Here is a 24,577-nt window from a genome sequence, read left to right on the forward strand (position 1 = left end):
AGGTGAGTTATGACCACCTTGATCAGATCTAATTATTTATAGACTCATATCTAATCAGATCTTATCATATATAGACTTATGTATGATTATATATGGGGTTATAACAGCCAGCTATGATCAGATCTAATTATATATAGACTCATATATAATCAGATCTGGTCATATACATATAAACTTATATATGATTGTATATGGAGTTATAACAGCCAAGTATGATCATATCTTATTATATATAGACTCTTATATAATCAGATCTGATCATATATAGATTTATATATGATTATATATGGAGATATAACAGCCAGGTACGATCATATCTAATTATATATAGACATATATAATCAGATCTGATCATATATAGACTTATATATGATTATATATGGGGTTACAACAGCTAGGTATGATCAGATCTAATTATGTATAGGCATATATATAATTATATATGATCCCATATATAATCATGTATAATTATATATAATTTCATATATGATTATATATAATTATATATGATTATATATATGCTCATATATAATCATATATAATTAGACAAAAACTTTTTTCATCGGGGTGTTATAAGTATTGGTAGTCCGGTGGACTTAAACTCAAGTTAAAAGTGTGTAAAGTTTAGTTTGGTTCAGTCGTCCGGTGGACTTGTAGCCCCCAGAAATTAGCCAAATCGGCTGTGCCAACTGGAAATTGATCGAAAAATTATAATTTCTTAAAATTTCGACATCAAGTAGATTAATATGAAATTCTAACAAGTATCTAATGGCGGTCTCAATTTGTTTATAAATAATAGGCAAACAAAAAAAACGTAAATTAAAAATTAAATATCTCTGAATAAACTGATAGCTTATTAGTTATTAACAATCGAAGTTTTATAAACAAATTGAGCTATCAAGCTGAAAAATCAACCGATTTAATTTTTGATTTTTTCCACATATTTCTAGTAATAAAAGGAACATTTTTAATATTTTTCAAAATTTTTATCTCAAAAATTTGATTTTTAAAAATAAAAAAACCGCTTTTTTTGGAAGCCAATATCTCCGAAACTAAATTTACTACAGCACTCGCACCTACTCTAAAAAATCTAGAATTTAATTACGAAAATCTTGGCTATTTTGAAAAAAATTAATTTTTGATTGGGGTCAAATAATAGCGAGTTGAACGCGAGCGGATTCTCGATAAAGCGAGCGCGTTCGCTACCCGGACTGATGGTAGAGAGGGAACTCAACAGTAGTGCTCAACTGATATCGGCTCCCCAAGCACAGTAACAAGCAGTTGTACCGTGCTCGCGTCCATCTGTTGGCTTGAATTAGATTCACTAGTCATTTGTGACCTTAGGCTGATCAAATTCTAATTATATATACAATCGGTCACTGAAAACAACTCTGAAAAATTTACTAACGCCTTAATAATAATTACTACATTACCATCGTACTACGTAGTTTGGGTAGGGGTGAGAGGGTAATGTAAGTAGGTACTGAGAGTATAAGAATGGACTGAGAAGAGGTGATGGTGGAAGGGGCCCGGTAGCTTAACTGGTAGAGCTCCTGACATGTTATCAGGTTCGATTCCTGGCTTGGCAACCAACCCCATTTATTTTTTCAGTCTGTCTTTGCTCTCATTCAATTTTCTTTCACTATCTTTCACTCAATTAACATCTTCATAACTCGAACAGATACCACAAGCTTCCAGCTTTACTAGTATTCAAGTTTGATGGATTTCCATCGAACTAACGGGAAGAGGGAATAAAACTCGAATGGAAGGGAAGATGGACCGTCCATCTGTTGGCTTGAATTAGATTCACTAGTCAATTGTGACCTTAGGCTGATCAAATTCTAATTATATATACAATCAGTCACTGAAAACAACTCTGAAATATTAAAAATGTTCCTTTTATTACCAGAAATATGTGGAAAAAATCAAAAATGAAATCGGTTGATTTTTCAGCTTGCTAGCTCAATTTGTTTATAAAACTGCGATTGTTAATAACTAATAAACTATCAGTCTGACGGGAATTTACCCAAAAGCAAAATTGTAGATTTTTTTAAGCTCTACAAATTTTATGTAAAAACTTAAGCCGCCAGATTAATAGTTTCAGAGATATTTAATTTCTAATTTACATTTTTTTTGTTTGCCTATTATTTATAAACAAATTGAGACCGCCATTAGATACTTGTTAGAATTTCACATCAACCTACTTGATATCGAAATTTTAAGAAATTATAATTTTTCGATCTATTTCCAGTTGGCACAGCCAAACTGGGTAAAACTGACTAATTTCTGTGGGCTATTGTAATTTTAAGTTTAGTTTTAATCACGTGTGGGAGACCATTCGTTAGAAAAAGTCCAACTAGTTTTAGGCAGGTGTAGGAGACTGTTCGTTAGAAAAAGCCCAATTAGTTTTAATCAGGTGTGGGAGACCGTTCGTTAGAAAAAGCCTAACTAGGTTAATCAGGTTATGGGAGACCGTCCGTTAGAACATCACAGCTAGTCATCGTATAGTCGTTTGGAAAGGTTTCGTTGTAAATATCGTTGTCTCGCAGTTATTTCTCCGAGTTAAATTTTGTTATTAATAAATTTTGGATCCATTGTTAATTAAAGATTTATTTATTTCACAGCACCTTCCTCCACTCTCTCTACCCTAAGATAAGCTCTCGGCTCTGGACCGGTTCTAGGAACCGTGATAATAACCTGGTGGCGCCCTTTTTGTAATTGGTTTAGATTTCATTTTGTTCATTTTTATTGTTTCATTTAATTTAAATTAAGGGGCCAAATGTGCAGTATCAAAACTGTACCATAACAAAAAAAATTACTAATTGTTCGATGTCATCTCTATGTAATTATACCTTATTATCTTCCTTCATTTTTAAAATCTCTAACTTTTATTTATTGATTTAAAATGATCTAATTTCTTCTTTGCCCCCGTTCATCTTTATTCTGAGTGTCGTGTGAAGATCGACTACGACGCGGAATTTTAAGTCTAACCGAATCATCTTTCCGAGTTTTAAATCGACTTCTGTGCAGTTTTTCTGGAGAATTTGATGTTAGAGTTTTATTTCTACCCTGAGACTTCTGGGGGACTTTGAATTCTCCATTGAATGACTGTCGCAGCTTCAAGCGGTTAAAAAACAGCTTCTGTGAATGGATGCTGGAGGTGTTACCGATAGATGAGATGGTAGATCCAGTAGTAGCAAGGTTCCCGTTTAAGATTTACCTGGTATATGATCAATTGATATAGTTGATTAACTTCGAATGTACCTTCATAATTTAAAATTTTTTTTATAATTGAGCATGATCGCTTTTTAATTCACTTGATTAAGTAGCATAATCTTTCTTAAGTATTTTTTATAAAAATTCTCAAGTATTTAATCGTTACTTTGAATTAATATGTTTCGTTGTATTCATCGTTATTAATGGATTAATTTCTAGTCAAAATTTCAGTTGTCAAAATCTTATCTAAATAATTTTTAAGCTCCTTAAATTTTTCTTTAAATTTATTGACTTCTATTTTTACCACTTTAATGAATGATACAAATGGTTCAAATACTTAATGAATATTAACGGCAGTTTGATTTTGACTGTTACTCGTCTTATTATTGCCCTGATTTATGCTATCAATCAAAAATACTGGAAACGTGTTAGCTATAATAAAACGTAAAGAAATAAAAAATTTATAACGACTATTGCTTAAATTATCAATTTTCTACATTTAAAGGATACTAATCTAATCATTATCTAACACATCATAGTCTTGGAGCTTTTGTCACTTATTTTAATTGCCATTATCTCTTAGTGATAATATGTATGGCTACGTGACATGTTATAAGTAGCTCTTGGATGTAACTTTGTAGACATATTGATTAGGCATTCAACAATCCGCCATCTACTCATATGACAATCTCTTTGGAGGCCCAAACCTATTCGATGTCGTTTTTTACTTATGGGTCTTATTACAGATACTTATAGGAGATTGAAAATTCCTAGTCTCATGCAAGCATTACAAAGAGAACTTAAAGCCAGATTAAACCTCAAAAATTACGATAGAAAATTGAAAAATTAATTTCAAATTTAATTTTTCTTTTCAGTTATTTTAACTATCAACTATATGTGGGGCATTTCATACCAAATCGGCGACTTATTTAGGTCGACCTCTCCAATTTTTTTGAAAATTTTATATGTTTTCAATACCGTCAAAGAACACCTTCATGAATTTTTTTAATTTTTTTGACCACCCATTTCTGAAATATTGATTTTTTTCCAAAATTCAAATTTTTTTTTAAAACAGCTATAACTTCGCGAAAAATACAGCTATCGGGGTTCCGTTTTTTTTTAATGATCTTTCAAGAAAAAAATGCCTCTTTGATCTTCTTTTGATTCATTCCTATTTTTTAAGTTTTAATAATATAATAATAATAATAATAATAATAATAATAATATTTTATTTACTAGGATATACAAAGATATATACATACATACATAATCTTCTGTGCAGTTTTTCTGGAGAATTTGATGTTAGAGTTTTTATTTCTACCCTGAAGACTTCACCAAGGGGGGGACTTTGAATTCTCCATTGAATGACTGTCGCAGCTTCAAGCGGTTAAAAAACAGCTTCTGTGAATGGATGCTGGAGGCAAGTTACCGATAGATGAGATGGTAAGATCCAGTAGTAAAGCAAGGTTCCCGTTTAAAGATTTACCTGGTATATGATCGAATTGATATAGTTGATTAACTTCGAATGTACCTTCATAATTTAAAATTTTTTATAATTGAGCATGATCGCTTTTTAATTCACTTGATTAAGTAGCATAATCTTTCTTAAGTATTTTTTATAAAAATTCTCAAGTATTTAATCGTTACTTTGAATTAATATGTTTCGTTGTATTCATCGTTATTAATGGATTAATTTCTAGTCAAAATTTCAGTTGTCAAAATCTTATCTAAATTATTTTAAGCTCCTTAAATTTTTCTTTAAATTTATTGACTTCTATTTTTACCACTTTAATGAATGATACAAATGGTTCAAATACTTAATGAATATTAACGGCAGTTTGATTTTGACTGTTACTCGTCTTATTATTGCCCTGATTTATGCTATCAATCAAAAATACTGGAAACGTGTTAGCTATAATAAAACGTAAAGAAATAAAAAATTTATAACGACTATTGCTTAAATTATCAATTTTCTACATTTAAAGGATACTAATCTAATCATTATCTAACACATCATAGTCTTGGAGCTTTTGTCACTTATTTTAATTGCCATTATCTCTTAGTGATAATATGTATGGCTACGTGACATGTTATAAGTAGCTCTTGGATGTAACTTTGTAGACATATTGATTAGGCATTCAACAATCCGCCATCTACTCATATGACAATCTCTTTGGAGGCCCAAACCTATTCGATGTCGTTTTTTACTTATGGGTCTTATTACAGATACTTATAGGAGATTGAAAATTCCTAGTCTCATGCAAGCATTACAAGAGAACTTAAAGCCAGATTAAACCTCAAAAATTACGATAGAAAATTGAAAAATTAATTTCAAATTTAATTTTTCTTTTCAGTTATTTTAACTATCAACTATATGTGGGGCATTTCATACCAAATCGGCGACTTATTTAGGTCGACCTCTCCAATTTTTTTGAAAATTTTATATGTTTTCAATACCGTCAAAGAACACCTTCATGAATTTTTTTAATTTTTTTGACCACCCATTTCTGAAATATTGATTTTTTTCCAAAATTCAAATTTTTTTTTAAAACAGCTATAACTTCGCGAAAAATACAGCTATCGGGGTTCCGTTTTTTTTTAATGATCTTTCAAGAAAAAAATGCCTCTTTGATCTTCTTTGATTCATTCCTATTTTTTTTTAAGTTTTAATAATATAGTAATAATAATAATAATAATAATAATAATAATAATAATAATATTTTATTTACTAGGATATACAAAGATATATACATACATACATAATACATTTAATATATAATACGCAGTGCATGTACCTATAGAGATGTGAAACAACACCTGTACATAGGCCTGGTTAATGACATCCTAAGAAAAGAACATAACTTATATTAGCATTCCTCGACGTATAAATAGAATAATATAGGATCACGTCGTATAAAAGGATCTTTACTATTGAAAAGTATATAAAATACGTAACTATTAATGATAAAAACCGAACAAAAACAGTTTCACTGTAAAAAAAATCGCGCCAAGTCCACGTTGATAAGACTATTAGGAAAAAAAAAATTTTTTTTTATTTACAAAAAGATACAAAATAAAAAAATTTAAAAATCCAAGTAACCGATATGATTGTTTATGATTTTCGGAAATTAAAAAAAAATCTTATTGTAAATTTAAAAATTAAAAAAAAAATTTTAAAACGTATTTAGTGTGGGTGGTTGCAAAATATTTTACTTTTAATGAAATTCGTAAAAGCTATTTACTAGGACTTTAAAAAAATTTAAATACACAATGACGCATATTTATATATAAATTTTATATATAAATATTATTATAAATATATAAATATTATATATATATATATATATATATATATATATATATATATATGTATATATATATATGAGATTTCCACCTATATATTGACTCATCACGATATCTCTGGAACCATAAGGCGTAGAGATTTGAAATTTTGTAGGAATATTCCTTTCGCCGAGTAGAGGTCAGCTAAGAACGGATTTTACGAAATTCTACCCACAAGGGAGGTTGCGGGGGCGTTGACAATGGAAAATTCTCATTTTTAAACTATAGCTCCTACCTACTCCAAATTTAGTAGGAATCTCCTATATGTGATGTAGAAATTATCTATGAGCGGATTTTATGATAACTCATCCCCAATAAAGATTGCGGGGTAGGGGTTAACAATGAAAATAAAAAATTTCTAAACTATAGCTCCTATAGGTTTCAAATGTGGTAGGAATCATTTATATGTGATCCAGAAATGATCTAATAGTGGATTTTATTACAACCTCCTCCAAATATGGATTGCAGGGGTGGGTGCTAACAATGAAAATTTTAAATTTCTAAGCTAAAGCTCCCATAGGCTCTAAATTTGGTAAGAATCTGCTATATTTGAGGTAGAGATGATCTAAGAGCGTATTTAATGATAACCTACTCCAATATATATGCGGATTTCGGGGGGTGGGTGTTGGCATAATCACAATTTTAAATTTCCCGAGCTATAGCTCCTACAGACTCTTTCCAAATTCGGTGAGAGTCTTCTATGTGTGAATGGTAGAAGTTGATCTAAATGAGGATTTCAAGTAAATTCTACCTTCAATAGCGATTGCGTAGTGGGGTAGAGTGTTATAATTTCAATTTCAATTTCCAAACTGTAACTTTTATACACTCTAAATTTGGTAGAAATCTTCCGGTATAATTTTCCTGTCAGAGTTCAGCTAAGAATGGATTTTATTAAATTCACTCCCCAAAGGGGGTTTGCGACGGCGTTAACAATGAAAAATTCCCGTTCTTAAACTATAGTTTCTATCGACTCCAAATTTGGTAGGAATCTTCTGTAAGAGATATAGAAATAATCTATAAACGAATTTTACGATATCTCACCCACAGGGGTTGCGGGGATGGTATAAACAATGAAAATTTTTAATTTTAAAGTTGTAGCTCTTACAGACTCCAAATTTTGTAGGAACTTTCTGTAAGTGATGGAAAAATAATTTATGAACGAATTCTACGATATTCTACCTCAAAGAGAATTGCGGGGGCGTTAACAATAAAAAATTCCCGTTTGTAAACTACAGCTCCCATATATTCCAAATTGGGTAAGAATTTTCTGTAAGAGATGTAGAAATAATATACGAACGAATTTCACGATGGTTCACCTCACAGGGGTTTGTGGGGGTAGTTGTTAACAAATAAAATTTTTATTTTCCAAGCTATAGCTCCTACAGACCCCAAATTTAGTAAGATTCTTCTACATATAATATAGAAATTATTTAAGAACGGACTTTACAACGAATTACCTCCAATAAGGATCGCGGGGGTGGGTGTTAACAATAAAAAATCTTAATTTCCAAAATATAGCTTCTAAAAACTCTAAATTTGGTAAAAATCTTTTATTTCTCATGTAGAGATCATCTCACAATGAACTTCAATAAAGACTATTTCCGATAGGAATTGCGGGGATGGGTGCTAAAATCTAAAATTTTAATTTCCCAACTGTAACTTCTACAGACTCTAAATTTGGTGAGAATCTTCGTGTATGAGGTCAAGTTCAGCTAAGAATAGATTTTCTCGAATTCTAACCCTAGAAGGGATTGCGGGGGTGTTAACAATGAAAATCTCTCATTTCCAAACAAAAGTTTCTATGGACTTGAAGTTTTGTTGAAACCTTTTGTTTATAATGTAGAAATTTTCTCGAATAGGATCTTATGAAATTCCTCTCCCATATAAGAGTGTGGGAGTGATAATTGTCAAAAAATTTATACTTTTCAAATACAGTTCCTACAGATATAGAATTTGATAGAATCTCAAGAGAAACAGGAACTTACAGGAATGGCCTCCAAGACCAACGGATTTAAATATTTTCCTTTTTTAATAATTATATTTTCTCACAACAATCGTCTCTTTGGCAGCGGCAAAAAAAGTCATTGTAAGGTTTCCAAAATTTAACTTTACATGTGGCTATTCACTCAACGGACTAAGAATTTTAAATTAATTTTATTTTTGCTGATCACATAACCCATGAATTGTTCTTATTACCGGATCGCGGGAACGTAACAGATTGAAATGAATGCATTTTCTAAGCACTTGAGATGTGAAAAAGGAATTTGGCTATTTATTCTAAGAGAATTCGTTAAAAACATTTACAAATAAGTTTCTATGAAAAATTGATGTCACGGAGGAAATTTAAATTAACGGCAAAATTCGTCACGCTTTAAGCTAGCCAAATTTCAACTTCACTTATGAGACGCGCAATTACTTTAACTGAAACTTTCAATCATCATTTCAAATTTTTTTCTTCGTTTCAGTCATTATTCATTTTTGGAAAAAAACCACTGGAATGTCATAGTGATTGCACATTAAAATTTACAATGAATATTAGCTAGAATAATCATAGGGATAAAAGGTACGGGCCAATCTGATGAAATTTGAAATCTGTACAAATCTAAACAATACTCCCATTAAATTTCAAGTCTAGATCTCTAAAAATACAATTATATGAAGTGCCCAGTGGAGCGGGCGGGTAACAGCTAATATATATATATATATATATATATATATATAATTATTATTAATATATAAATTTTATATTTGCTATTAATTTGTTGTATTTATCACAAATTTGAGTTATATATACATTAAAAATAAACTTTCTTTGTTGCTGTAAGATGGACAGCGGTGCTTCTCGGCCTATCTTACCTTACCCCTTCCCAGTGTTTTGTTAGCAGTTAATATTTATTTTTATATATATTTGTTTTAAGATTTTTTTACAGTGAAACTGTTTTTGTTCGGATTTTAGTATTTTTTGTAATAATGATGAAAATTTACAATTGGTACCAACTTAAATCTCGCGTTGGCAGCATTTTTTACTGCAAACTATCCCCTTGAAGCTACAGTTTATGTAGATATAATTCCAGTGCACCCTGGCGGCCGTAAATGTAAGCTGTGAATTATTTTTTTTAACTGTAGTTGCGTATCTATAGGAGGATTACTACACATTTTTATTTTATCTAGTCTGTGGCGCTGACATTTCTCCATAAAAAAAAAGTCAGGATCGGAATTTGTGAGCGAGCTATAGTATGTGCTGATAAAATTTAATAATTTCAAGTAAATAAATTGTTATAAGTGAATATAATTAATTAATACGGTGAAATAAATTATGAATTACTGTCATGATAAACAAATTGGGTAAAAAAAGTACCGTAGAATTAAATAAAATTTCGCAACCTCAAAAAACCGTTCTGCTTACAGTAAACATAGTCGGTAGTCTGGCGCTCCGTTTACAACGGATTTGAACGGAACTTGGCGCCAGATTCTACCGAATCTGTGGATACAATAGTCTAAATTTGTAAAGTGGTTGTCAACCAGTATTTCAATTTCTTTCTTATTATTTTATTATTTAGTGTTAGCGCTTTCAGATGAGCAGGTAATTTATTGAAATATTTAATCGCAACAATGGTGGAGTTTTTAAATGCTATTTCTTTGTTAATTTTAGGTACAGGGAGAAAAAAACATAGGGGTTTTTCCTATTTTTGCATAGGAAAAATTCCTATGTTGACATTGGGATTTTTCCAATGTTAACATAAGAATTTTTCCAACGTTAACATAGGAATTTTTCCAATGCTAACATAGAAATTTTCCCAATGGTAACATGGGAATTTTTTTTTTTATTTACATGATAGAGATATCCATGTGACATAGGAAAAATTCATTTATCACTAAAATCTATGTATATGTAATATATCGCGGTATATTGCCACGATTGTGTCTACATCAGTTCTTAACGGATCTAAATGAAATTAGACACACATATACTTCATACAATTACCTGAAATTAGTTCCAAGATGGGCCCAATTGGTCGACTAGTTTAGGAATAGTAGGCATTTAAAAATTTTAAAAATTACAAAAATCATAAAAATTGTGAATGTTCAAATAATTAAAAATATAAATACATATGATGGTTCGATTTGAAAATAATTAACAAAACTTCTTTCATTGTTAAAAGTTTCAGGATTTATTATTCGACAGAATTTTTTTTAAGTTGAAATCTACCTTCCATCTTGGGCATGGCCGTATGGCGCTTTTTTTTGTAATGACTTTATTGATTAGCAACTTTTGAAGAAGAATATAGATATTTTATTTTTATAATATTTTGTAAATTTTTATAAAATTTTATGTAATTTTATGAGAATTCATAAAATCTCTGGTCGTGGATCAAAATTTTGATTTCTCAAATTTTAAAAAATGTTATAAAATTTTATGAAAATTCATCAAATTTCACGAAACCTTATAAAACTCCTGTCACGAATCAAAGATTTGATTCCTTAGATTTTACAAAATTTTATAAAAATTCATACAATAATTGTCAAGTATCGAAGATTTGATTCTTTACATTCCATAAAATGTTATAAAAATTTATACAATTTTGCAAATCTCAAGTACTTATTTTCTGGAAAATTATCAAATTTCATGTAATTCTATGAATATTTACAAAATTCTTGTCACTAATCCAAGATTTGACTTCTCCAATTGTGTAAAGAGTTACAGAATGTTATTGAAATTTATGCAATTTTATAATATTAAGGTTCAAAATTTTACGAGGTTTTATAAAATTTCATATAATTTTGTCAAATTTTCTAAAATATCACGAAATTTCTGTTTTTGTACACTGAAAAAAAAAATCGATAGAGGCTACCGATTGGTAATCGGTAGAAGTTACCGATTTTTTTTCGGTAGAGGCAACCGATTAAAATCGGTAGAGGTTACCGATTTTTTTTCGGTAGCACCTACCGATTTTCAATCGGTAACCTCTACCTATTTTAATCGGTAGCCTCCACCGAAAAATCGGTAACCTCTACCGATTTACATTTACCGAAGAAATAGTTTTTGGGGCCTATAACTAAAGTATAAATAACATGTCAACATGATTTTCATGTGACAGGAACACGATTTTCATGTGGCAGACAATCCTTTATTAATAAATTGATGTAACGTTTTCATTGTAGTCGCTTTTTGTTACTATTGAAACCACTTTGGTAACGATTACCATCATGGGAACAGTTAGATATTATTAATTAAAATTTGTAAAAATATTGATTAATAAAATTTTCAATGATAAACATTTTGACAGAAGCGTACTCAAATGAAAGGTATCCTAGTGTTACACTTATCGAGACCTTTCATTTGAGTTTTCACACGATTTTTTTCATACATTTTATATATACGATATTTTTCATATTTGTGAAACATATAAAAAATTCGTGTGCGTACTTAAATGAAAAGTCTCAATAAGAGTAACAGCAGGATGAGCTTACATCTTAAAAAATATCTACAACTAAGAAAAGACGTTGTATTTTGTCTACCGATAATATTTTTAATGATGTAAGCTCGACCTGGTGTTACACTTATCGAGATCTTTCATTGGAATACCCACACGAATTCTTTACATATTTTATATATTTTACAAATATGAAAAATATCATATACATATATAAAATGTATGAAAAAAATCGTGTGCGTACTCAAACGAAAGGTCTCAATGAGAGTAACATCAGGATGAATTTATATTTTAAAAAATGTCAATAATTAAGAAATGATATTGTATTTTTACACGCTTTTTATTAGCTTCACTTGTATGTCAGTTTGTCAGTTTGTCAGTATGTAACTCTCCTTCGCATAAAGAGACTACCATAATGATATTATTTAATAAATTTTGATTATTATCAACCTAGAACCCAGGTGATGACCTTCCTAGTCATCCTCTGATGACCATCCCGAAGTTATATCTCGAAACCAGGTGTTTTCCTCCGTAGGTTTTCATCGGGAATGGCACAGATAAACCCGTACATCAACCCGGAATCCTCTGATGACCATCCCGAAGTTATATTTCGAAACCAGGTGTTTTCCTCCGTAGGTTTTCATCGGGAATGGCACAGATAAACCCGTACATCAACCCGGAATCCTCTGATGACCATCGGAGTTATATCTCGAAACCAGGTGTTTTCCTCCGTAGGTTTTCATCGGGAATGGCACAGATAGAAATCTGTAACATCAACCCGGAATCCTCTCTGATTAGACCATCCCGAAAAGTTATATCTCGAAACCAGGTGTTTTTCTCTCCGTAGGTTTTCATCGGGAATGGCACAGATAAAACCCGTACTCCCATCAACCCGGAATCCTTCTGATGACCATCTCCGAAGTTATATTTCTCGAAACCAGGTAAGCTTTCTTCCGGTACCCAGGTTTTCATCGGGAATGGCACAGATAAACCCGTACATCAACCCGGAATCCTCTGATGACCATCCCCGAAGTTATAATCTCGAAACCAGGTGTTTTCCTCCGTGAGGTTTTCATCAGAGGAATGGCACAGATAAACCCGTACATCAACCCGGAGATCCTCTGATGACCCCATCCCCTGAAGTTATATCTCGAAACCAGGTGTTTTCCTCCGTAGGTTTTCATCGGGAATGGCACAGATAAACTCCGTTACAATCAACCCGGAATCCTCTTGATGACCATCCCGAAGTTATATCTCGTGAAAACCAGGTGGGGTTTTCCTCCGTAGGGGTGTTTCATCGCGGAATGGCAACAGATAAAACTCGTGCGTACATCAACCCGGAATCCTCTGATTGAGCCATCCCGAAGTTATATTTCTCGAAACCAGGTGTTTCTCCTCCCAAGTAGGTTTTCATCGGGAATGGCACAGATAAACCCGTACATCAACCCGGAATCTACTCTGATGACCACATCCCGAAGTTATATTTCAGAAACCATGGTGTTCTTCACTCTCGTAGGTTTTTTGCATACACGCTTTATATTAGCTTCACTTTGTATGTCAGTTTTGTCAGTATGTAGCAAACTTTCTCCGTGGGTAATTTTGCGCGCCTGAATATTTTTGATAATCAACAAATAATAAGTTTAAAAACCAAAAATCACGCTTTTTATAAATAAACCAAACTAAAAAGTATTAAAAAATAAATAATAGTTTAAAAACTAAAACACGCTTTTTATAGAAAACCAAACTAAAAATAGAAAATAAATTTTAATAAATTTAAATTAGCCAGACATAGTAGTTAAAAATTCAATAAATATAGGTTTAATAGTGTAAATAAAAAATGTATTTTTATTTTAAAAAAAGCGTGGGGGTGCTTTTTTAAGATATCAAAAATGATAATCACTTCTACCTCATATCTGTCAATAAAAATATTTATAACTATTGACACCATGCACCCCTTACTGCTTTTTTTTTTTTAAAAATAAAATACATTTTTTGGCGCTTTACACTATTATTAATTTATATTTATTGAAATTTTTAACACTATTCTTAATTTAAATTTATTAAAATTTATTTTCTATTTTTTAGTTTGGTTTTCTATAAAAAGCGTGTTTTTAGTTTTTTTAAACTATTATTTATGTCCACTAATGATATTGTTAACGATATAAGCTCATCCTGGTGTTACACTTATCGAGATCTTTCATTTGAGTACCCACATGCATTTTTGATATATTTTTCTTATATACATATGTAAAATATATATAAATATATGAAAAATTGATGAGGTACTCAAATGAAAGCTCTTGATGAGTGTAACATCAGGATGAGCTTATATCTTCAAAAACGTCATTAATTAAGTAATGACAATGTATTTTGTGAACTATTGACATATTTTAAGATATAAGATCATCCTGATGTTACACTCATCGAGTCCTTTCATTTGAATACCCACACTAATTTTTTTTTTATATTTTATACATTTCACAAATATGAAAAATATCATATAGGGGAAGGGGGGGAGGGGGCAAAATGGGCCCCTTAAGAAAAAAATGTTGATATCCTTAGTGTTTTTCTCTGGTTTTACTTTTTTTTAGTCCCTTGCCAAGTATTTGACCTCAATTTGCTCTGTTCATTAAAAATAAAAAATTGAAAATGTGGGGCAAAATGGGCCACCTTCAGAAAATTTTTATAATATGAGTTTTTCAGCTCGTTTTACTTTTTTTGGCCTTTTACTGAGTTTATGGTATTAATTTTTTTGTGTATATCAAAATTTAAAAATTGAGAAAAGTGGGGTAAAACGGGGCCTCCAAAAAACTCAATGTGTTTCTTACTTGTTTTATATTTTGAATTTTTTTATTGTGTATTCAGTATAAAAAATTAGGATAACAATAGACCCTAAAAGCCATCCCTGCAACTTCCCGCTAACTCCATACATAAGCGCTCCACATTTCACGCCAAAAGCAATAATAAATCAGGTAAAAAATGTCGGAGTAATTTAAAAAAAAATGCGTTTTTTTAATTATTTCGACAACGGTATCTCTCAAACTAATCAACCAATTTCAGTCGCGTTAACGGATATCAACGCGGGTTTCTAAGCTTAAAAACCGATCAGTTTTTCGAATCGATGTGTGAAGCCAATAAAAATGTATCACAAAAAAAAACAATTTTTTAGAATTTTTTTGACGATATCTCACCAATGAATAAACAGATTTAAAAAAAATTAAAGGTATTCTATGCAGTCTTTCTAGAACAAAAATATTATTTATCACTAACCAAACAGTCGGACGTGAAATTTCAAAGATGTAATAAAAAAATACTTTTTTTAATTTTTTAAAATTAAATATCTCTCGAACCATTCAACCGATTTTGACGTTATTGGCGGCGATTGAAGTGATTTTTTAAGCTCTAAAAATCATCTCGTTGAGTCAAAAACGATCCAGGAATAAGTGTCGGAGTTATGTAAGAAAAAAAAAACACTTTTTCCCTTGGCCCGAGGCCAAGCCTTACAGAAGACCATCGCGGGTATCCTCCAAGAAGACGCGAAGGTAATCTGCAAAGGACCACAGGAAGACGTCGAAATCCGAGATCTTGACGATACCACAACCAAGGAGGATATTCAGGCCACCTTGCGAACGGTAATCGGAGAAACCTGCGAGATACCACTAGGGACAATTAAGATTCGTAAGGCCTACAGAGGTACTCAGACAGCTGTTGTGGCTGGGCTCTGCCGAATCAGAGATACGAGGAGACCAATCCAATGTTTCAAGTGCTGGCACTTTGGACACCATGGATCCCAATGCAAGAGTAGTGTGGATCGGTCTAAGCTATGTATTAGGTGCGGACAAGAGGGACACAAGATTGCTGAATGCAAAAACCCAGCGAAATGTGTATTATACGCGGACAAAAGTGCGGAGAACGCGGCCCATCATGCCGGCGCATCCAGGTGCCCAGTATTTAAAGAGGCACTCCAGAAGATAATAAACAAACAGACATGAAGATATTGCAGCTAAACCTAAACCATTGCGAAGCTGCACATGATCTGCTGATGCAAATAGCAAGAGAACTAGAGTTAGACTTAGTAATGATAGCAGAGCCATACAGACACCTGAATACCCAGCCTTGGGAATCTGACAGCACCGCCAAGGCTGTCATCTGGTCCTGTGGTAAGCATCCCTTCCAGAGTGTAGTTAACAATGATAATGCCGGCTTTGTAGCAGCAACAGTTAACGACATCTGTTTCTACAGCTGTTATGCACCACCTAGCCTATCCATTGTTGAATTCACTGAATTCTTGGACAAACTGACCGAGGACGCCAAGCAGCGTTATCCAGTCGCGATTGCCGGTGACTTCAACTTCTGGGCAGTAGACTGGGGCAGCAAGCAGACCAATGCGCGAGGAAAAGCACTACTAGAAGCTTTTACTACACTAGATGTAGTCCAGCTCAACAGTGGTGATACGCCAACCTATACTAAAGGAGAAGCAAGCTCTATTGTAGATCTCACTTTCGTCAGCAGCAGCCTCATCAGTGGGAAATACGACTGGAAGGTGATGGATATCTGCACAGCCAGCGACCACAAGGCAATTCTCTGGGAAACATCACATGGCCGGAATACAAGAAGACCAATCAAGTCACTCAATACCATTGGATGGAAAGTGAAGTCTTTTGACACAAGCACATTGGTAATAGCCCTGAATAGTGAACCGATTACTACTGGATCCGCAGAAGAAATGATCAAGGACCTGATGAAAAGAGTTGTCCAGGCCTGTGACGCAAGTATGGTCCGGAAACGCAGCATAAGCCAACGCCCGGCAGTACACTGGTGGAACGACCACATCAGCGTTCTTCGGAAAGAGTGTCTAAAGAAAAGAAGAATATCCCAGCGTGGCTATCGACGACCTAATTCTGCGGAGCTGGTCGCAGAGTACAAAAAAGCCCGTCGATCATTGAACAAAGCCATCAAGGATAGTAAGAGGCAATGCTGGAAAGAGCTCATCAACCAGGTGGACAAAGACCTGTGGGGTAGACCGTACAAGGTGGTCATGACTCACCTAAAAGTCAAACAAATACCGGCACCCTCATGCCCACAACTTCTGCAGAGAATCATTACCACGCTGTTTCCGCTGCAATGCGAGCTTCATTACCAGTTAGCTCAAGGCGAACTGGAGGACATTCCACCTGTCACGGAAGAAGAACTGACGGAGGCTTGCAACCGCGTAGGGAATAATAAAGCACCAGGATTAAACGGAATCCCTAATATTGCCTTAAAAACAGCTATAAAGGCAGCACCGGCATTATTCCTGGATGTTTACATCACCTGCCTCAAAGAAGGGATTTTTCCTCGAAAGTGGAAACAGCAACGGTTAGTGCTGTTTCCTAAAGGGAAAAAGCCACCGGATGAACTGTCATCTTACCGCCCACTTTGCATGCTAGATACAGCAGGTAAGATATTTGAACGCATAATTCACCAGAGAATTGAAGCAGTAGTCGACCCACTCCTGGCAGACAATCAGTATGTATTTCGGAAAGGTCGATCAACCCTGGACGCAATCAAACTGGTTGTTGATATGGCCAAGGAAGCAATCGCAGGAACCAGATGGAAGGGCGGAACGAAGAAGTATTGCCTGGTGGCGACTCTAGACATCAGAAACGCCTTCAACTCCGCCATTTGGGAATGCATCATGCAGGCTCTCCAAGAGAAGAATGTACCAGAATACCTTCTTAAGATCGTAACAAGCTACTTTGAAAACAGGGTCCTAAAGTATGACACGAAGAACGGTCCAAGGGAGTATGATATTACTGGAGGTGTACCACAAGGTTCAGTTCTAGGCCCGCTCCTGTGGAATATTATGTATGACGGTCTATTAAGACTAACTCTGCCAAGAAACGTCAAACTCGTAACATATGCAGATGACGTAGCCGTAGTGATCGTTGCCAAACACCATGACGAGATAAACCATATGTTCGATCTTACTTTTGAGCGCGTTAATCGGTGGATGGACGCAGTGAACCTGTAACTGGCGCAACACAAGAGTGAGGCAGTGCTTATTACCAGCAGAAAAGTGGTGGAGACCATTAAGCTGAAAGTCGGCGAACAAGAAATCACATCACAACCTTATATCTGATATTTGGGAGTGATGCTTGATGCCCGACTCAACTTCAAGCAGCAAGTGGAACGTGTCAGTGCCAAAGCGTCAGTAGTGAGGGCTAGTCTCGCACGACTGATGCCGAACGTCGGAGGCCCAAAGCAGAGCAGGAGGCTATTATTGTCATCAGTAGTCACATCGGTGCTCACTTACGGAATATCCATTTGAGCCGACGCACTAAAGACGCAAGAATCATGGAGAAAGGCTGGACCAGTATATCGACTGAGTGCCCTACGAGTAGCTAGCGCCTTCCGCTCAATATCAGAGGAAGCAGTGTGTGTTATTTCCGGTACTCTGCCTCTCAGAGTCCTAGCTGAGGAAAGACGAAACCTATATCAACGAAAAAGGTCAACCACACTGAGCCCTGAAGAACTTAGAAGGGAAGAACGGCAACACAGCATCGCAAGATGGCAACAGGAGTGGAATACTGCAGAGAAAAGTCGGTGGACGTACCGTCTCATACCTCGGATTGATGTGTGGTTCAACCGGAGTCACGGTGAGATCAACTATTATTTAACGCAGATGTTATCAGAACACGGATGTTACCGGAAGTATCTTCACCGCTTTAAGCACGATGATACCCCAGAGTGCCCGTCCTGTCCAGGAGTCAATGAAGTTGCGGAGCATGTTTTCTTTGTGTGTCCACGTTTCAACCAACAGCGCGATGAGTTAGAGAAGATTCTGAAAAAGAGAACCCAACCAGAGTCAATAGTAGAAGCAATGTTGTCGTCAGAAGCTGCCTGGAACGCCACAAGCACTTTTGCTACAAAAGTGCTTGCAGAGTTGCGATCCATTGAGAGGAAAAGAGCGAAAGACAGAATCTAGAAGGAAGAAATAACATCTTAGCCACCAGAAGGAAGAGCGGCAGCTAATTCCTTCCCCCGCGAAGAAATGCCTTACGGCGGTACCATGGGGGATCAGAGGATAGAAGAGAAAGGGGTTTAGGGTTTAGTGGATAGGGGCGTCAGCGTCGAGTTTTAGTATGACGCTGCGTCGAGTCGCCACATATCCAGGCCAAACAGCTATGCCTAGAATCCGTAAAAACGATTCCCCCCCCCCTAAGGAAAAAAAAAATAAAAAAAAACACACACACCATCGCAAAAATAGTCAGGGAAGCTTCTATAAAATAAATAGTTTTTTAACAAAAAATATAGTAAATAATGCTGTTATTTAAATCGTGACCTAGTTCGTACTTTACCTATATAATTTTTTCTATAATTCAAAAATTCTAGAACACGTTTAACTGAAAAATATTCTTTGGTTTTTAAAGTCTAATCAGCCTATTATACCTCTCAAACACTTTGAGAGTTGAAAGTGTTGGGGGCACATTTTGCCCCCCCCCCCCCTTCCCCTATATGAAATGTATGAAAAAAATCGTGTGCGTACCTAAATGAAAGATCTCAATGAGAGTAACATCAGGATGAATTTATATTTCGAAAAATGTCAATAATTAAGAAATGACGTTGTATTTTGTCCACTAATGATATTTTTAATGATAAAAGCTCATTCTGGTATTACACTTATCGAAAACTTTCATTTGAATAATAACATGAATTTTTTATATATTTTATATATTTCATTAATATAAGTAATATCATATATATAAAATCCTTTTTTAAAAAGTTAAAAAGTTTATATCGTTAAAAATTTCATCAGTAGACAAAATACAACGTCAATTTCTAATTATTGAAATTTTTGAAGATATAAGCTCATCCTGATTTTACGCTTATCGAGACCTATCATTTGAGTACGCTTCTCTCAAAATGTTTATCATCGAAAATTTAATTAACCAAAATTTTTACAAATTTTATTTATTATTATCTAACCGCTGCCATGTTAATCGTTGCCAAAGTGGTTGCCATAGCAATGAAAAGCGACACTAATGAAAACGTTACATCAACTTTTTAATAAAGGATTGTCTGCCACATGAAAATCATGTTACTGCCACATGAAAATCATGCTACTGCCACATGAAAATCATGTTTCTGTCACATGATAATCATGTTGACATGTCATTTATGCCTTAGTTATAGGCCCCAAAAACTGTTTTTTCGATAAGTGTAAATCGGTAGAGGCGGCCGATTAAAATCGGTAGAGGCTACCGATTGGTAATCGGTAGCTGCTACCGAAAAAAAATCGGTAACCTCTACCGATTACTAATCGGTAGCCTCTACCGATTATTTTTTTCAGTGTATCAACTAACAACTCTTTCCTAATATTATACTTGACGGGGAGCAGTTAACAGAATACCAGACTAGCAAGCGAGGGATCGCAAGTTCAAATCCAACAGGCGCCCCCTGATTTTTTCAGTAGAAATCGTTTCTCAAAGTCGTAATGAGCTTCCGAGATAATAATAAACAATGTAAGAATGAAAAAAAAAATTTTTTTTAACTTTTTTTTTATTGAAGTTCAATGATATTAAATTTTATAAAATTGTATAAAAGGCCATCATTTTTTATACGGATTTATGAGACCATTTGCGGTATGAAATTTTCTTGACTTTTTTCATCACAAACCGACTGTATACCACAGTTTTACTTTTAAATTATCTAAAATTGCTCGAATGAGAAAATTATTATGTAAATTTGTAATTATTAAATTAAGTTACATAAAATTTAGTGGTAAATGAATTTTTTCTATGTCACATGGATATTTCTATCATTTTAATAAAAAAAAAATTCCCATGTCACCATCGAAAAAATTCCTATGTTAACATTGGAAAAATTCCTATGTTGACATTGGAAAAATTACTATGTTAACATTGGAAAAATTCCTATGTTAACATTGGAAAAATTCTTATGTCACATAGGAATTTTTCCTATGCAAAAATAGGAAAAATCCCTATGTTTTTTCTCCGTGTATTATTAGACTTTTATGTCTAGTAATTCCTTGATGACTCTCATATTTATTTTTGCAGTTTGCATAGTGGTAACACAGAGCTTCAAGGATATATGACTCACTTATCCCTAATATAGAATTATCATTAGAAAAAATATTTATGAGTTTGCTTTGGATTCTGACTAGAATGCTCTTAGTGGTTTTGTTGCATCCACCCCAGGCTATTATTTCATAGTTCACTATGCTTTCGAAGAGCGCATGCAAAAAAAACATTTTTTCGAAATGTATGCCCCCTTTGATTTTTTGAAAAAATTCTCAAAGGAAACTTGGACGAATATAGAAAGTTTTTAGACCAATCCGATCGTGGACAGACGTTTCGTTCTATTTTTTGAAGTTATACTTCTTTTGGCGCGTTAGGGAAAAATTATGAGAGTAAATTTTTAAGATGCGCGCGCACACCGTCACGAAAAACTGACACCCTGAAGTTAGCTAGTCAACATTTTAGTTTTTCAAAAAAAGTTACCAATAAAGTAAAAGTAAGGACATCTATGTATGTTTGCGTGGGAACTGGCAACTGTATTCATGATATTTATTCAAATGTTTCTGAACCTACACACGCCTTTTGGATCATTCCGAATAAAATATACATAAATGTATATTTTCAACTTCCCGCTAAGAAAATTGAAAATTTACCAATAACGGGAAGTTATTGATTTCGGTCCGTTTTTCGAAAGCCGAGTTTTCATCGGATATCCACGTTTGAGGTCCCAGGAAGCCATTCTGACTATTCTTGCCGAGATGTCCGGCCATGTGTGTATATATATATATATATGTGTGTGTGTGTGTGTGTGTGTGTGTGTGTGTGTGTGTGTGTGTGTGTGTGTGTGTGTATGTGTGTGTGTGTGTGTGTGTGTGTGTGTGTGTGTGTGTGTGTGTGTGTGTGTGTTTTATCTTAGGGGGGGGAATCCTTCTTACGGATTCCAGGCATAGTTGTTTGGCCTGGATATGTGGCGACTCGACGCAGTGTCATACTAAAACTCGACCCTAACGCCCCTACCCACTAAACCCTAAACCCCTTTTCTTCTTTCCTCTAATCCCTCATGGAAACCGCCGTCAGGCATTACTTCGTGAGGGGAGGATCCAGCTACCGCTATTCCTTCTGGTGGCTAAGGTGTTATTTTTCCTTCCTTCTAGTTTCTGTCATTTGCTCTCTTTTCTTTCAATGGAACGCAGCTCTGTAAGCACTTCTGTGGCAAAAGTGCTTGTAGCGTTCCAAGCAGTTTGATTCGACAACATTGCATCTACTATTGTCTCTGGTTGGATTCTCCAGTTCAGGATCCTCTCTAACTCCTCACGCTGAGGATCGAAACGTGGACACACAAAGAAAACGTGCCTTGCGTCCTCAATAACCCCTGGACAAGACGGGCACCGGAGAATCGTCGTGCTTAAAGCGGTGCAGATACTCTCGAAAGCACCCATGTCCTGACAACATCTGCGTTAGGTAATAGTTGACTTCACCATGGTTTCGGCTCAGCCAAACGTCGATCTTTGGTATGAGGCGGTGTGTCCATCTTCCTTTTGCTGCGGCGTCCCACTCAAGTTGCCATCGCGAGATGCTGTGCTGCCGTTCTTCTGTTCTTAGTTCTTCAGCGCTCAGTGTAGTTGACCTCTTTCGATGGTAAAGGGCCCGTCTTTCTTTAGCTAAGACTCTAAGCGGCAGAGTTCCTCCAGAAATGACGCACACTGCTTCCTCTGATATTGTTCGGAAGGCGCTGGCTACTTAGCGCGCTCAGTCGGTAAACCGGACATGCTTTTCCTCCATGATTCTTGGGGTCTCCAAGCGTCGGACCAAATGGATATCCCATACGTGAGGACCGATGTAACTACTGATGATAGCAATAACCTCCTTGTCTGCTTCGGGCCACCGATGTTGGGCATCAATCGTACTAGGTTAGCCACTACTGCTGATGCTTTGGCGGTCACGTGTTCAATTTGTTGTTTGAAGTTAAGTCGGGAATCGAGCATCACTCCCAGATATCGAATGAATGGTTGGGATGTGATTTCTTGGTCTCCGACGTTTAAATTGATCGTTTCCACCTTTTTTCTGCTAGTGATAAGTACAGCCTCGGTCTTCTGTTTAGCCAGTTGTAGGTTTACTGTGTCCATCCACTGGTTAATTCGCTCAAAGGTGATCGTGAACATATGATTTATCTCATCAATATGCTTGGCGACGATTACTACGGCTACGTCGTCCGCGTACGCTACCAGTTTGACATTTCTTGGTAGTTTCAGTCTCAGCAATCCGTTGTACATGATATTCCAGAGAAGTGGACCGAGAACAGAACCCTGCGGGACGCCTCCAGCAACATCATACTCCTTTGGACCATTCTTCGTGTCATATCTAAGGACTCTATTCGTGAAGTAGCTAGCGACTATCCTTCGTAGGAATATCCTGGTACGTTCATCTCTTGAAGAGCTTGCATGATGCGATCCCAGTTGGCGGAGTTGAAGGCATTTTTGATGTCTAGGGTTGCCACCAGACAATATTTCTTCGTTCCACCCTTCCATCTAGTTACCGGCGATTGCGTCTTTGGCTATACCGACAACCAGGTTGATTGCGTCCAGGGTTGATCGTCCTTTTTCGAAATCCGTACTGATTGTCTGCTAATAGTGGATCGACAACTGCTTCTATCCTTTGGTGGATTATACGTTCGAGTATCTTACCGGCTGTATCCAACATGCAGAGTGGACGATAAGATGACGGTTCTTCCGGTGGCTTTTTCCTTTAGGAAGTAGTACCAGCCGTTGTTGTTTCCACTTCCGAGGAAAAATCCATCCTTCAAGCAGATATTGTAGACATCGAGGAATAACGCTGGCGCTGCTTTAATAGAGTTTTCAAGGCAATATTAGGGATTCCGTCCAATCCCGGCGCTTTTATTATTCCGACGCGGATTTACATAGCTTCCATCAGTTCTTCTTTCGTCACAGGTGGGATATCATTCAGTTCGTCTTGTGTCAACAGGTAGTTGAAAACGCGCTGTCGTGGAAACAGTGCAGTCACGATCTTCTGTAGGAGTTGAGGACACGTAGGAGACGGCATTGGCTGGTATTTCAAGTTTTGCCACTGACTACCTTGTAGGTCTGCCCCACAAGTCTTTGTCCACCTCGTTGATTAGCTCTTTCCAGCAGTTCTTCTTGCTATCCTTGATGGCTTTGTTTAAGTCTCGACGAGCTTTCTTGTATTCTGCGACTAGTTCCGCTGAGTCAGGCCGCCGATAACCACGCTGAGATATTCTTCTTTTCTTGAGACACTCTTTCCGTAGGAAGCTGATGTGTTCGTTCCACCAGTGCACCGAAGGTCTTTGGTTCATGCCCCGTTTACGCAGGCATGCAGGTGTCGCAAGCCTGGGTCACTCTCTCTTCATCAAGTCCTATGAGTCATTTCTTCTGCAGATCCAGTAGTAAGCGGTTCACTATTTAGGTGTGTGTGTGTGTGTGTGTGTGTGTGTGTGTGTGTGTGTGTGTGTGTGTGTGTGTGTGTGTGTGTGTGTGTGTGTGTGTGTGTGTGTGTGTGTGTGTGTGTGTGTGTGTGTGTGTGTGTGTA

The 24,577-nt window shown here is 35.3% G+C and overlaps 2 protein-coding genes across 2 annotated transcripts in view; one reads left to right on the top strand and one right to left on the bottom strand.

Moving 5' to 3' along the window:
* Positions 1–24,577, top strand: part of LOC123264311 (tubulin alpha-8 chain-like) — a 146,835-nt gene that overhangs the window by 89,555 nt on the left and 32,703 nt on the right. The gene's annotated exons all lie outside the window — the stretch shown is intronic.
* Positions 1–24,577, bottom strand: part of LOC123264313 (putative gustatory receptor 28b) — a 115,722-nt gene that overhangs the window by 66,444 nt on the left and 24,701 nt on the right. The gene's annotated exons all lie outside the window — the stretch shown is intronic.

Source organism: Cotesia glomerata, linkage group LG4 (assembly GCF_020080835.1).
Source record: "Cotesia glomerata isolate CgM1 linkage group LG4, MPM_Cglom_v2.3, whole genome shotgun sequence".
Taxonomy (NCBI): domain Eukaryota; kingdom Metazoa; phylum Arthropoda; class Insecta; order Hymenoptera; family Braconidae; genus Cotesia; species Cotesia glomerata.